This window comes from Lagopus muta, chromosome 4 (genome assembly GCF_023343835.1).
Source record: "Lagopus muta isolate bLagMut1 chromosome 4, bLagMut1 primary, whole genome shotgun sequence".
NCBI lineage: Eukaryota > Metazoa > Chordata > Aves > Galliformes > Phasianidae > Lagopus > Lagopus muta.
In genome coordinates this window covers 6,496,677-6,510,666 of record NC_064436.1, presented here as the reverse complement: position 1 = coordinate 6,510,666, position 13,990 = coordinate 6,496,677, and the positions used below count along the sequence as shown (strand labels likewise).

Here is a 13,990-nt window from a genome sequence, read left to right as displayed (position 1 = left end):
CAGATGCAACTGGAATTAGCTTTCAATTAAAAAAGGATTCAGTGAAAACTAGTTCTTACCCTGCTAGTATTTCATTTTATTTTATTCATTTTATTTTGCAAGGCTTCTCATCTTGCAGTACAGTATGCAGCCCAGTTCCTTTGCCTTGAATGTACGCTACAGATTTTTCAGTCCCTGATAACAGGCAAATGAAGACACCACATCTAGGGTAGAAATGGTCTGCACTGCTGCATTAGGCACTGCTACCTTCTTTCCCCATTAGGATCAGAACAGGTACTGCACGTATACACAGAAGCCACAAGGTAAGTTTAGTGAAATGTAAACAAGATGTGCAACTTCAGTTAGACAGTTTGCAAGGTTTATCGTGCCCAGGAAATGCTTCTGCATGAACAGTGCTCCCCTTGCAATTTTTTGAGACAAAGAACTTGCAAATGGGAAGCAAACATAACAACGTCTTTCCACATTAAAGATGAAGTAACTTGCCAAAAATATTTCAAGATATTCACATATGTAGGATAAGGCACTTGACTCCGTCTTCACTAAATAAATAGCTGGAAGAATATTAATGTTACAAACGCCATTGGCTTTAAGATGTACATCAGTCCTATCTCTTACACTGAATGTTTCATCTTAACTAAGGTTGCACAGGATGAAGCCCGTACACACTGAGTTCTTCTAAAGCACTTGGTTACAATCTTGCCACAAAAAGTGGATAGCAGAGCAATATGACTTTCATTGATTTCCTGCAGTAAGATCATTACAAGCACACCAGAGCTACAAAAACGCATAGAATAAGATAGGTGCTGACTGTGTTTATAGTAATACTGAACTATACTCAACTTTTGGAATCCAAGAGGCATGATTGCTTCTCCTCTATTATAAAGGGAATTCACTTGCTTTCCAACCTGAACGGAGTTTGAAGCAGTTATTTATGTGTTCACAGTTGAAGTGATTTATTCATATATGAATTTATATGATTTTTTTCATATATGAAATTTACAAAGCTTCATTAGCGTTAGTGCAATACGTTTATGTAGAACGACAAGGCTTGACCCAAAATTCAGAATATAGTATAGAATGTGTCAGTATTTCAGTACAGATCAATACATTTTACAATGATAAAAGCTCTCAGTGAAGACTGAGCTGCCAGGAAAATACTTCCACAGTATCCTCACAGTAGACTCTGGGATCTTGGATAAATCTCCTGAAAATGCCATCAAAAAGGCGTGCTGTAATAAACCCTGTTCAGGTAGTAAGAAGGACTTCTTGATTATTTTTCTTTGTTCTTCTGTTTTCTCTCTACAAGGTTATGTAAATATTAATATTTATGCACCAAAAATATTCTTAATCAGGAGAAACCTAAAATTAAGATGAAAAGAGATTTAGCTAGCCAAATTAGAGACAAAGCTGAAAACTCCTTAGATAATTTTCTATAGCTTGCATCAACTTTTCGTAGGGATCTGGCAAATAAAATGCTCGTATAGCCTATATTTCTGAAATGAAGTTTTATATCATGTTTCTAGAGCGCATTATCAACTCCATTATGGTTAAAATACAGGAGATAAAATTTTCCATAATGGGAGGCTGGATCACATTTTTCTCACCGTTTGTAACTGACTACAGTTCCGTGTAAACATAATCCCAATTAGATGTTCATCACACACAGACTTCTGCTGTCAATAATCAGTGCAGTTCCACACCAGAAGACATCAATATGACCTACACGTGTATTTTCTAACTGTCAGGCCATGCATCAGCCACATACTGTTTATTTGTTAGCTTCATTGATTCAAATGCTTTCTTATGCTTCCACTTCCATATCTATGAGGGGAACAATATTAGCAGAGGCCCCACAGCACTGATGCAGTGAACTACTCAAAGTGAACACACCATGAGACGTGTATTCCATGTTCCAAAGGGCAACAGAAAATGAAATGCTAACTGTATCAAGCTGGTTTTGTCATCTTGATTAAAGGGTAACAAGGACCTTTCAAGCTTTCAGACATACACGTCCATAACATCACTTACACACTCCATTGACCACACAGTATTGTCAGTATGACTTTTTTTCCAACTAAGCTTTGTCTTTATTTATTTATTTTAAATCCTGAAGTGCAGCAGCAGTTTTGCTGCAGTTTACACTGCTGTTGTAACAGATAACATACAAGGAATAAAAGAGTTCAGGTCATCGGTGTGGACACCGAATCACAATTTCTGACACCTTTAAACCAGACAGCCTCTTCCTTGTCACAAGAAGTTGAGTGGAAACAATACTGGAGAACTCAATACTCCCATAACCTTGCTCTATAAAACCCTGCGTGAGATTGCAGTAACCAAAAAGGTGTCCTTATAATTTCCATCCGGTAACAGAAAAGGGTCAGATTCCCTGAACAAAGGCAGAAAATCCACGGCACCAGAGAATAAAACAAGTCCCAGTCAAGGCAAATCACAAAGGTGAAAAAGGCAAATAGCAGCCACCTGTAGGTACAGTGCAACTCCCTTCACATGCCAGAACTCATTGAGATAAGCATCCCAAGACATTAAATTAATATAGCACAAAATCCCACCCAATATAATGGTAACATCTACTCTCAACTGTCTCCTGCCATTTACTTCTAATCTATAATGATCACTGCCTTCTGCACAGTTTTATGGCATTAAAAAAAATGCTTATAGAGGCTACTTTAAAATATTGTTTCTGGTTACGTACTATTAGGTGTACAAACACTCGTGCTTCTTTTCAAATGTCAATATTTTCTTCCATCAGTACCAACTATGACCATTGTCTTTCAGATGTTGCACAGATGTCGTTATTGCTACTGCTACTAAATACCACGACACCATTTTCAGGACTTAGAAAAATCCAGGAAAAATACTCTTTTTACAAAAGTGCAGTGCAAGTTCAGTGCAGAGTTCATGAATTGGCTGCCTCAGGAAGTGATGGAAGAAACTGGGAAATATTCAATACCTTTTTCCTTGCAATATTTGGTTTGTTCTTCACAGCTCCCATCTGCTCCAATACAGCAGAGTCAAAAATCTAAGTGTGGCCTATTCCTCACCTCTTCCAGTAAAAGAGACATTCACAGAACGGAGCAGGAACGGGGGAGAGACAAAATCAACTGTGTGAAAGAGTGCACTGAAGATCACACAACCCCCTTACCCTCAAGTGTTCTGGCCACTGCAATCATAGAAGCCAGTGCTGAATATTCTGGCAAGCTCATACTGTTTGAGTGAACAATTCTGTATCATCTTTGCCTTAGCTGATTGAAAACGATGCCATATTCTATCACCTACACTGACAAGTGATTTTTGTTTGTTTTAATACTTTCTATTCCTCCAAGCTGTTTTAATTACTAGTCTTTTCTGTAACTTTACCAAATTTCTAATTCTATATGAAATAGAAATATCTCATTGCTAACAACCTACTACAGCAGTCTGTTTTTTTCCCCAGGTCTTTTTACAGTTGCTTTACGACAACACGTGAAGGCTGATTTCAAAGTCTTGAAACTGGCCCTTTTCATAACAGATGTTCTGCCAGTGCTCTGCATCTCTAACTATTGCACAGGATATCATGAGAAAGGAATACTCCTCTATGGAAATTTTTGTTGCCACACAGCTTAGCGTAACTTACACTGGGCCATTTCAGACGGCCTCTGGGTCACTGGCTAAGTGAACACAAATAACCAACTTCAGATGTATACGAATCCTGCCAAGCTAGTTCAGTTCCAAGATCACCTTGAACCATTTTCCATTTTTGAAAGAATCAAAGTTGCTTTTTCTTTTTCCCCAAAATTTCTCTGAATTCTCCTTTCACAGCATTCCAGAAAAAAAAAAGAATGATTTGAAAAGAAATAGTAAAAGAGCAAAGGTATTTGAAATCCAAGTATGGTTAACATGCAGGACAAGCTGCAGTGCCCAGAGTCATTCTCTTCTGGTATTGTAAAGGCTTTTTTCCACGTAAGTTAAAATTAATTACCTGATACTGAAGTAACAAACCAGTGATTACTGCAGAACAAAATCCAAGAACTGAACTACCTTCATTGGAAGTTTCACTGTTAACAGGTGGAAAAAAAAATCAAAGTGCAAGATTTTTTCCCTCAAATATTATTTACAGAACAGAGAGAATATCTTCCTACTAGCATTTAAGCAGGCATCAATGAAATACGCTTGGCCTGAGCCCAGCCTCCAGCAAATCAGCAAGTACTGAGCTGAAGTAGAAAAGTTAACACTCACACCTGTTGTAACAGCAGGGTCAAAATCCTCAAGTTTCCAGCAGAAACCTGGAGTCATTGCTGTGCCATTTAACCATCTCCTCCTTTCTTTAATTCTACTTGTTTGACTACCAGCACAACTGCCTCTTCAGAAGAGACATGTTTAAGTAATGCTGATCATTGCAAGCTGTTTAAAAGAGCAATCCTAAATACAACTGCTACATTAATGTATCCTCTCTTTCACTACATCTAGTTTGTGTATAATAATGAAATACAATTGGAACTAATAAAATCAAATAAAATGAGAGTGTCCAAAAACCAAAGGCCTTACTCTAATGCTGAAGCAGAGCCATGTAAGGAGAACACATGCTGCCGAGATGAGCAGAAAGGGAAAAGGGGCATCTTGTGACCTGTAAACTGGTTTCATCTTTCTCTCTGAGGGGAAAGTGTAGTTGTATGTAGTTCCTCTTCCCTTCTGAGACAGCTATACCTGGAACTATCGACGATCCATGGAACTGGAGCATTAACTCTTTACCTCCCAGTGCACTACATGATGTCATGATGTAGAATAATGATAACAAAACCATAAAACCATGACAATGTATGAACCAACTTTTAGTCTAGCAAATAGTCATAACAACATTTATACTTACAAGTCGTATTGCATGTTCATTTTTTGTAATCCTTCTGACAGGTTTCACATAACTAACCACCTCACACGTGGCTTCAAACAGTGGGAAGTTCGCACCAACTTTCTGGTGTTGTAATCTAGTAAGACACCAATATATGAAATAGCCTGATGATAACCAAACAGCCTCTCAGAAAAACATTTTGTTGCATAGGTCCACAGAAGCACATCAAAAATAGCTTAAGAACTTGGATATGATGCTTAAAGTGTGGTTTTGTAGTTCATGAGCCACTGATAAACGTACTTCAGAGATGCATAATATTAGGACTGATGGAAGGCTGCTAACCTAATACATTTTTCAGGTATTATTTTTTCTTTGGGAAGGCCCATTGATTTCAAGGGACAGTCACACCCCATCCCAAAGTGACCCCACTGAATTCAGGAGGACTGTTGATGCTGCTAAAGCATGAACTCCACACTTGAGAACTGACCAAGGAGGCTGCAGCAAAGAATCACTGTTTCATCCTCTGTAGCCAGGGTTACAGCATGCTCCTGAAGAGCACAGAGAACTGGCAATAAAGCTTCTCTTTGCACAAAAGATGTGCAATAAAAGCTGACCTTGGGTTGCCAGATATTTTCAAGGGTGTCCTTTTGGCAATGTCCAAGTGCACAGGATTCAGTGAAACAGAACGTGTCCTACTAATGAGTTATGAAATCGCCAGTGAGGATAAACACTGAGAAACTCGCCTTTAAGACCTCACTTAAGCAGCGATATAGTTTAACTAGAATCCCACATTGTGTGAACTTGCAAACAAAACCAGTTTATTGGTAATAAAAACAAGCCCAAAGATTTATTTTCTGATTAAACACACGTGCAGGAATTCCTAAAAATGGGCAACGTTTTCCACTTTCAATTGCTTGTACTTCCAAAAGCTTTCCAACTAATTCCTTTCAACTATTTCACCAGTGCTTTATTTTTTATTATTTGACAAAAACCCAACAAAGGCCTGTGTAGTTGGTCAAGTGTAAGACTCATCACAAGTTAATTTCCCATTTGATGGAGTGACCAGCAATAAATCAAAACTCCTTAGCTTTGAGTCATCCTCTATACTTAACATTCCATTATAAAAGAGCCATTATTTTTATCATGACTCAGCAGACAGGATAAATCAAGAATAGTTTTTCTGTAAAAAAAGAAAAGAAAAAGAAATGTGCATTGCTACTAAGGGAAATGTTTCATATCAAAGCATATATACTCATATCAAAGAGAAAAGCTCTGCATGTGAAAATCCACAAGAGGGAAAATGAATTCCAAATCATCATCTGGGAAACCTATGAAGTCTGATTTTATTTTAGTATCTTCTGCGCAACTCAGGCTCAACTCATTTAATAAAGTCACCAGCTTAAAATTTAAATGATTAAAGAAAGGACACGCAATGAGAAAAGACATAATAAAAGTAAAAGCCCAGCTCAGATGTAGCCATGTTAAAGAAACAGAAAAACTGTCATGAGCCCAAAGCTTAGAAGAGAGCATTGTGCACTTTATGTAAGTAATGAAGCTTTCATGTGAAATGATGTAGTGTCACAACTCATTTGCATCCCACTTTAAGTGTAATTAAGTTTCCCTGACAGCACTGCTTATGGCTGAAAGAACAAACCTGGCTGCTAAATTAATCCGGAATCCCTCTCGTTAATAACACTCTGCAAAGAAAGCACTTCCTCAATTAAAGCTTCTCAACTTACATTTAATAAATGACACTATAAGGAATTTCATAGTATCTTTTTAAAAGACTTGAAGGTACATTCAGTCGTAGATCTGACTTGAAGATGGGTGCACAAGGCAAGGCTTGATCCAAACTGCAGTACACAAGATCACGTAACATTTTCCACTGCAGTAAGAAATGTAAGTTCAGAAGGTGGAAAAGTGCTCCTGTCAGAGCAAAACAAATTATGTTCAATCATTCTTCAGTCATTAATTACGGGGTCCAAGGATATCAATATCAGATTGTTAGGAAAGGGTATTCAGTAATGCTCATTAATAGTCACTGTTATGGCACTGTTTTTGGCTTTTAATTGCAAGAAGCCTATTACTGACCATTATTTTCAGCCATCTGAAAGACTCATTTAAAACAGGAGTAACTAAGAAATATGTAGAAATACTGTCTCCATAAGGTTGTCACAGCTTCAGAGGGGAAAATACCTTACACTTTACCAATCAATTTCCAGTTTCATCTTGAAGGATCCATTTACAGAATGATGAAACATTCTGGAACCCACAAATCCTATAAAATCCACACCAAAGGCAAGTTAACCCATTTCCATGACTAATCAGAATCACAGAGCCATAGTCCATTTAGAATAAACAGTTCATCAACATCATCATCTTATTGACCGGTGTATTTCTTCCTGCCAAATACTTGCAGTAAGGAACCTATGCAGCCCCTCCATCATTCTGAAGACATTTAGAAAAAATGTCATCTTTGCCAAAGGAAAGAATCCAACTTGAGCAGCTCCACAAAATCATTTTCAACAATCACTCTGAAATACACTGCTTGTGAAAATCTGCACAGTCAGAAACTGGATCCAAGAGGTCCACAGTGGCTACAGTAAAACAAGCTGTAAATAAAAAAAGCAGCTTATTCTTTTTCTACAAGATTATTTAGCAGATTTTGTGATGACCAAGTACGAAAAACTTATTTGCAGCCTTCAGTATCCTTGAAGTCTCACTTTATTGACAAAAAGAAACGTTTCACGCTCACAAATCAGACTCCTGGTTCAGTTCAGTCTCCTCAGCTACAGAGTGAGATGCTCACAAATGGTTCCAAACCTGTATCTGTGGACACCTTGACATTCATTTTTCTCAGGTAGCAAATAATTTCAGTAATAAATGTATCGTTGCAATTACTTCAGCTTATATCCACTGCATAAAGGAGATCAACCCATCTGCAGGGCATTTAAAAGTCTTTAAAATTGTATCCTCATTTGTCATGTCAAATTGCCATAGTATTTTTAAACAAAACATTTTCAAATGAGCCCAAATATTTTTCACTAGCTGCGTTACTTAGACAAGCATCAGCAAGTTTCTCTACTATTTCACAACTACCACCTGCTGCCCAGTCAAAGTTCCAACATGTATTTAAGAAATGCCAAAGACTACCGATAGAAAAAGAATGACTAAAGGCTGCCTTTGGAATTATTAAAGTATATATTGAAATATGGGCAGTGATTTTGATTACTACATTGTTTTTAATAGTCTTATTTTACAGATTGCAATATCAGTAGCATATTAAAAGAGAAGTAAAGCTTCTCTTCAAGAATCAAAGTGCACTATATTGAGGGGTAATTCCTGCTGAGTAGAACACATAACTCAATGCATTCCAAACTAGTGCCATTCCTACACAGCCCCTCTCGCATTTCAGACTGGATCAATTGTTGTGCACAAGATATTTCCTCACGCTCCCTATTAAAACAATTGTGATAACTTAATAATAACTCCTTAAATGAAAAACGTACTTAAGACACATTAGCTGGTTTAATGCAAGGGGGTAATGGAAAACCAAACAGCAAATGGCACCACAGCTCTACCTCATAGAATCACAGAATTGCAGGGGTTGGAAGGAACATCAAGAGATCATCAAGTTCAACTCCTCTGATCAAGCAAGTACCCTACAGTAGTTCACGCAGGTAGGCATCCGCACAGGTCTTGAATATCTGCATACAAGAAGACTCCACAACCTCTCTGGACTACTGTTCCAGTACTCCATCAACCATATTCTGAGTATGTTCTTCTGTATGTTAGTACAGAATTTCCTACGTTCAAGTTTTAAGCCATTACTCCTTTTCCTATCACTACACACCACCAAGAAGAGCCTGGCCTCATCCATTTGCCTCCCACCCCCCTTTAGATATTCATAAACAGTCATCAGTTCTGCCCTTCAGTCCTCTCCTCCCCAGGCTGAACAGACCCAAGCCACCCAGCCTGCCTTTCCTCTTACGGGAGATGCTCCAGGCCCTTCATCATCTTTGTGGCCCTTTGCTGGACTCCTTTTTTTCATGGAGATCCCTGTTGTTTTTGAACTGAAGAGCCCAGAACTGGACACAGTATTCTAAATACGGCCTCAGCAGGGCAGAGCACTGTGGGCCATCACCTCCCTCAACCTGCAGGCCACGCTCTTTTTAAGGCACCTCAGGATGCCATTGGCACAAGGGCACACTGCTGACCGATGGCCCAACTGTCGTCCATCAAGACCCCCCCCAAGTCCTTCTCTGCAGAGCTCATCTCCAGCAGGTCATCCCCTACCCTGCAGCAATGCATGTGACTGAAAGATGGAATGTACTAGGGATCACACCTTTAGAAAAAATAATAGAAAAAAATCAAAACATTTAATGGATCTCTATTACCTTACAATGCAATATACTGCATTGATGGTATTCAAAACATTCCCATTCCTTGTATGTGCCAGTCTTATATCCTTTATAAATTTCTATGTGTACAGAAGAGTGCAGGCCTATCAAAGTACTTAGTGCTTCTTTCAGCTTTAACACATAAGCTGAATTTGAAAACAATCTATTTTGCATTTCAGCATTGTTGTAACACTAAAATTAATATGTAGAAACTAATTTAATTATTATGCAGGGTGTATGGCAGTTGTGAATTAGGACAAGAATGTTTAACGCTACCATGGTAATAGGACTGTTCTTTGGAGTGTTGCTTGAGTCCCTCTATCAGAATGGTATTGGTAAAGTTTCAAGATGACATCTGTTAAATCCAGCCACCATTATAAGTGACATTGACAGGAATCTGAAAGGACCAAAAAAGGGAACTTGTAAAAAAATGCAGCATCTTTTACATGCCTAACTGCAATCATATGCACGTTGTTCTTTTATGAGACCAGCAGTCAGTTACTTTTAAAAGCAGGAGTATTTCAGTTTCTTACAATAGTTTCTCCTGCTATTCCACCTTATATGTGTCAGCAGTATTATCACTTGCCCTCTCCTATTCGTGCAGGAAGACGAGAGGGCAAATGATCTTTCTCCTCCTTCTACTTATGTTTAAAAACACAGCATTTCTTATTCTTGTGAGAGATTTAACAGAAAGTTGCCATTCTTCATAAGATTAGAAAGTCCATCAATTACCTCATTCTATAGCTTTTATCTTAAATTTCTATACAGTCTGTGTACTTCTACTAAGCACTGATCTCAACAAGACCCTTCATTTCTCATCATTCCCAGAACCTGTAATTTGCTTTGCCAATCCAAGTCAACCTGTTTCATCTTCATAATTAAGGTGCAGTGAGGTTAGAATTAGCTCACCCACTCACTTGCTGATTTCTCCTATACACTACTGCAGCCTAGTTTTCTTCCTAACTGGAATATCTGTTCTATAACAAAGTTCATATTTCTCAGTTTTTTGGCAAAGAATAACAGCACCAATACTGAAATCATTTAAGGCAGCACACAAGATTTCCATGTCAGATGCCACAAGTCAAAGGATTCCGTCAGATTAGAAATAAGTTCACTGTGATTTCATGTGCATCTGCCTAGCACCTGCAGTTAAGTGCTCCTGCTTTTATGAGACACGAGTCATTTCCTCTGTAGCTTTGTCAGAGACTCATGAAAAATAAAAGGATAATTCTGAAGTTGTCCAACCCCTTTATCTAACTGCAGGTCAATATACAAAATCAAGTCACACCAGAAAAAAATTACTCTTCAGCCTTGGTTACAGCATGATTAGGTGTTAGAACACCTGCAAGAACACAAGCACTACTGATTGGACAGAAAGTGAGAGATGACAAAACACATTTGTGTGCATCTCAGAACAGCAAAGTCCAATTTTATTTGCGTTGCACTCCTAGAGGTGTTTGTGATGCTGTAGATAGACAGACAAGTAGCATCTTCTTCAGACAGTAATTTGACTTTCCTGTTTCAGATTTCCATCAGTACTGAAGAGCATTTTTAAGTATGCAGGCACACATTTTCAAGACACAGAGCTTTTATCTTCATGCAAACAGTTTACAATAGTTACGAATGAAAACAGAATCCACATTTAAGTTATGCAGAGACACACAAAACATGAATCAAAACCTCATCAGCAAACGTTTTTGTTTTCTCTGAATTTAATTACTAGGCATAGAAACAATTTGAAGAACCAGATGTTTGCACTCCTTTTATTAATTTCTCACTCCATATATAACTGGCAAAGAATCCTATAAAGGATTAAACCTATGAAGGTTTAAAGTCAGCTGAAATCTGAGCAAACAACAACCTCATAATCAGTGCTATGTCCTTTCCAAAAAAGAATAAGCTATAACTTTACATACTCAGAACAAATTATAGTTTAGATAAATCTCTATCAACTAGCTTCTTAATTCTGGATGTTTTTTGATGTCTCCACCTTCAGGAAGCTACACAACCTTTTGTCTGGTTTCCCATGAAAATGAAGTGTATGTGGCTGCACTACTTTCCTATCCTCCCTGTTCTGATTACTTTTAAATCACAGAATCATTACTGAGTTGCATTGCATGACCTCTAATGCCCCTTCCAAACCCCTGCAATGATCAGGGATTCCTGCAGCTAGGTCAGGTTGCTCAGAGCCCCATCCAGCCTGACCTTGAATGCATACACAGATGAGACACCCACCATCTCCCTGGGCAACCTGTTCCAGTGCCTCACCATAATTACTGTAAAAACAACTTTTTCCTTGTATCCAACCTACATCTCCCTTCTTTTAGTTTCCCTTCACCCTGTCGCAAATCCACAAAGAAATCCCATCTAAACAGGAGAAAAGCATGACCACATAAGCAAACTTTTACCCATTTTCGCACAGAAGACTTAGACAAAAGGTTCAGTTGCTGATCCTCTGAAGTAAAGAGGAGTACAATTCCCAGTCATTTGTATTTTGTTTAATAAGCATCAGCTAATCCATCAACTAATGCATGCATCCAGCACATGGGCCAAACTACTTGGTCATACACAGCTCAGGTAGAAGCTATGTTTTGATAGGGGTAAGCATCAAATATAAAAAATGAATATTAAGATGCCATAATTACAAAATAAACAAGAGAGTTTGGCAAAGCAAATAACGATAACAAAAAAAGAATGGATAAAAAACTTACCCCTATTCTGGGCTCACTTACAAAACTCCAGCAGAACAGATCTCCAGAAAAAAACCTTCCCCCCGGTAGCCAGCTCTTAAATAGGTCTAGGAGGGGTGCAGCCAGGCTCCAACCCTTTGGCAGCACAGCTGAATTGCCTTCACCTGTGCTCCTCTGGCTGACTCAGTGCTCTCCTCAGGTGATCAATCAGAGGTTCAGGTGATCAATCAGAGGTTCAGCAGTTCCCATACACATCAGAAGACAAAAAGAACACAAAAAAAAATACAGTATAAAAAACTAGGTGCTACCAAAATATTTCGTGCAGTGGGTCAGTAGGGTGTAAGATTCTGTTGCAAAATGGCACAACTCTGATATTGTCACAGGCTCTAATTCTGCCAGAAAGGAAGCATCCACCACACCTGCAATACTACACTGGACTTCTTGCTAATGACAGTCTTACAGATGCTGCTCAGCAAATCTCAGAGTGGAACACAAATTTTATGATTCAGACAATGGATGCTTAAATACTTGAAATCCAACCAAGGAGAAAATGATTTTTATAAGGAAATTCCAACAAGTTTTCTGAGAGCAACAGTGCTGATTTAACACAGCTGGAAAGGACATCTGAAACTGCAAATAAATCTGATTTTTTTCCACAGTATCGCTTGCGGAATGAGTTTTCTATGTCATGTTCTCCAACATGCTTGCACTTTAGACTACTGAATTCCACATAGGCATTCTGGGGCTGTATAATATCACTCATTACAATTTGTAGCTCAACTTGACTAGTCAAACAAGAATGGGTAATGGATGCCAACAGATTATTTCTTTATTCAATATAGCTCCTCCAACGCGTAATGTTTCCCAACGCACAGCCTTCTAGACCCACACCTCACATCAGGTTTTGCCAGCTTTTAACCATTACATTTTAAATTAATCATTACCAGTGCCGATGGACTATAAACAAAGAGTGAAAGCTTCACACTACTTTCTGCTTTCAAAGTACTCCTAAAATGTCAAAAGCAAAATTGTAGACTTGCCTGAAAGCTGACAAGGAAACACAAGGAAAGAAGCAGTCAACTTTTCATCAAAATAAACATAGATATTCCTGTTGTCTGCATTTGTGCAGAATAGATGACATACTCAGCTCAGAATGCAGCAGCCCTGGGACTGTCACTCTTCTAAGAAGACATAAGATCCTCAAGTGATCTCTAGTGCAGATAGAAGGGCTCGTGTGGATGTGCTTCATGCCAATGTGGAATATCCATACACTGCAAACTAGGTTTTACAGAACAGCTTGTAATTAGTATGCTCTTAGATTAGATGCTGAGAGACAACAGACCACAATTACGTAGGTCGCTCTGAAAGTAATGCCTCCTATTTATTTCCGCAGAACCTACAACAGATACAAGAAGAACAAAAACACTACTCCATAAAGCACATTCTCAGCTTCAAAATACTGCTTTTTAACATAGTCACCACCACCAGCGTTCCATTTTCACCAGCAATGAACAAGAGTCTGCATGTTGCTCTCTTAAAAATCTGTGCCAAAGGAGGTGATCCACTGTTGTTGCTGAAAAACACCACACACCACCTCACTGTGCTCACGTTCACTGCATGGTCTCCGTAAATATTCAGCAAGTGTTGATGAATGTCAATGGGTGCCATTTTTTCTTGCATGGAGGACTTCAGGTACGCACCTTTGCTTCATCTGTACTTCTGTCAGAAACCACTTTGTCAGACTGCACCCCTGTTGCCATGTGTCACACAGCAACAACATGCAAAGGAATATTGGTGGGTAGTGTCAGTCTTGACTGCCATCCCAACATCTGCCTTTAATGTCATGGGCCAGAATAATAAAATAGAAGGCATTACTTCTGGAGCGGCCCTTGGATTCTATTCTCAAGTGTTTTAGGGAACATTGCAGCTATGAAAGAAGTTACTGAAGACCACAACTGCCAAAAATCAATCAATACATACATAAAAAGTAGTTTAATGAAGTTTAAAAACTCATCATTCAATGAGAAATAATACAGTGTAGGTTTTACAAAGTTTAA

At 38.5% G+C, this 13,990-nt stretch overlaps 1 long non-coding RNA gene across 1 annotated transcript in view; it reads right to left on the bottom strand.

Moving 5' to 3' along the window:
• The window catches only part of LOC125691688 (uncharacterized), a 75,422-nt gene extending 63,431 nt beyond the window's left edge, over window positions 1-11,991 (bottom strand). Inside the window, exon 1 of the long non-coding RNA XR_007376217.1 lies at window positions 11,955-11,991. This is a non-coding gene — a long non-coding RNA (uncharacterized LOC125691688). The remainder of the gene's footprint in view (window positions 1-11,954) is intronic.
• Window positions 11,992-13,990: the final 1,999 nt, after the last annotated feature.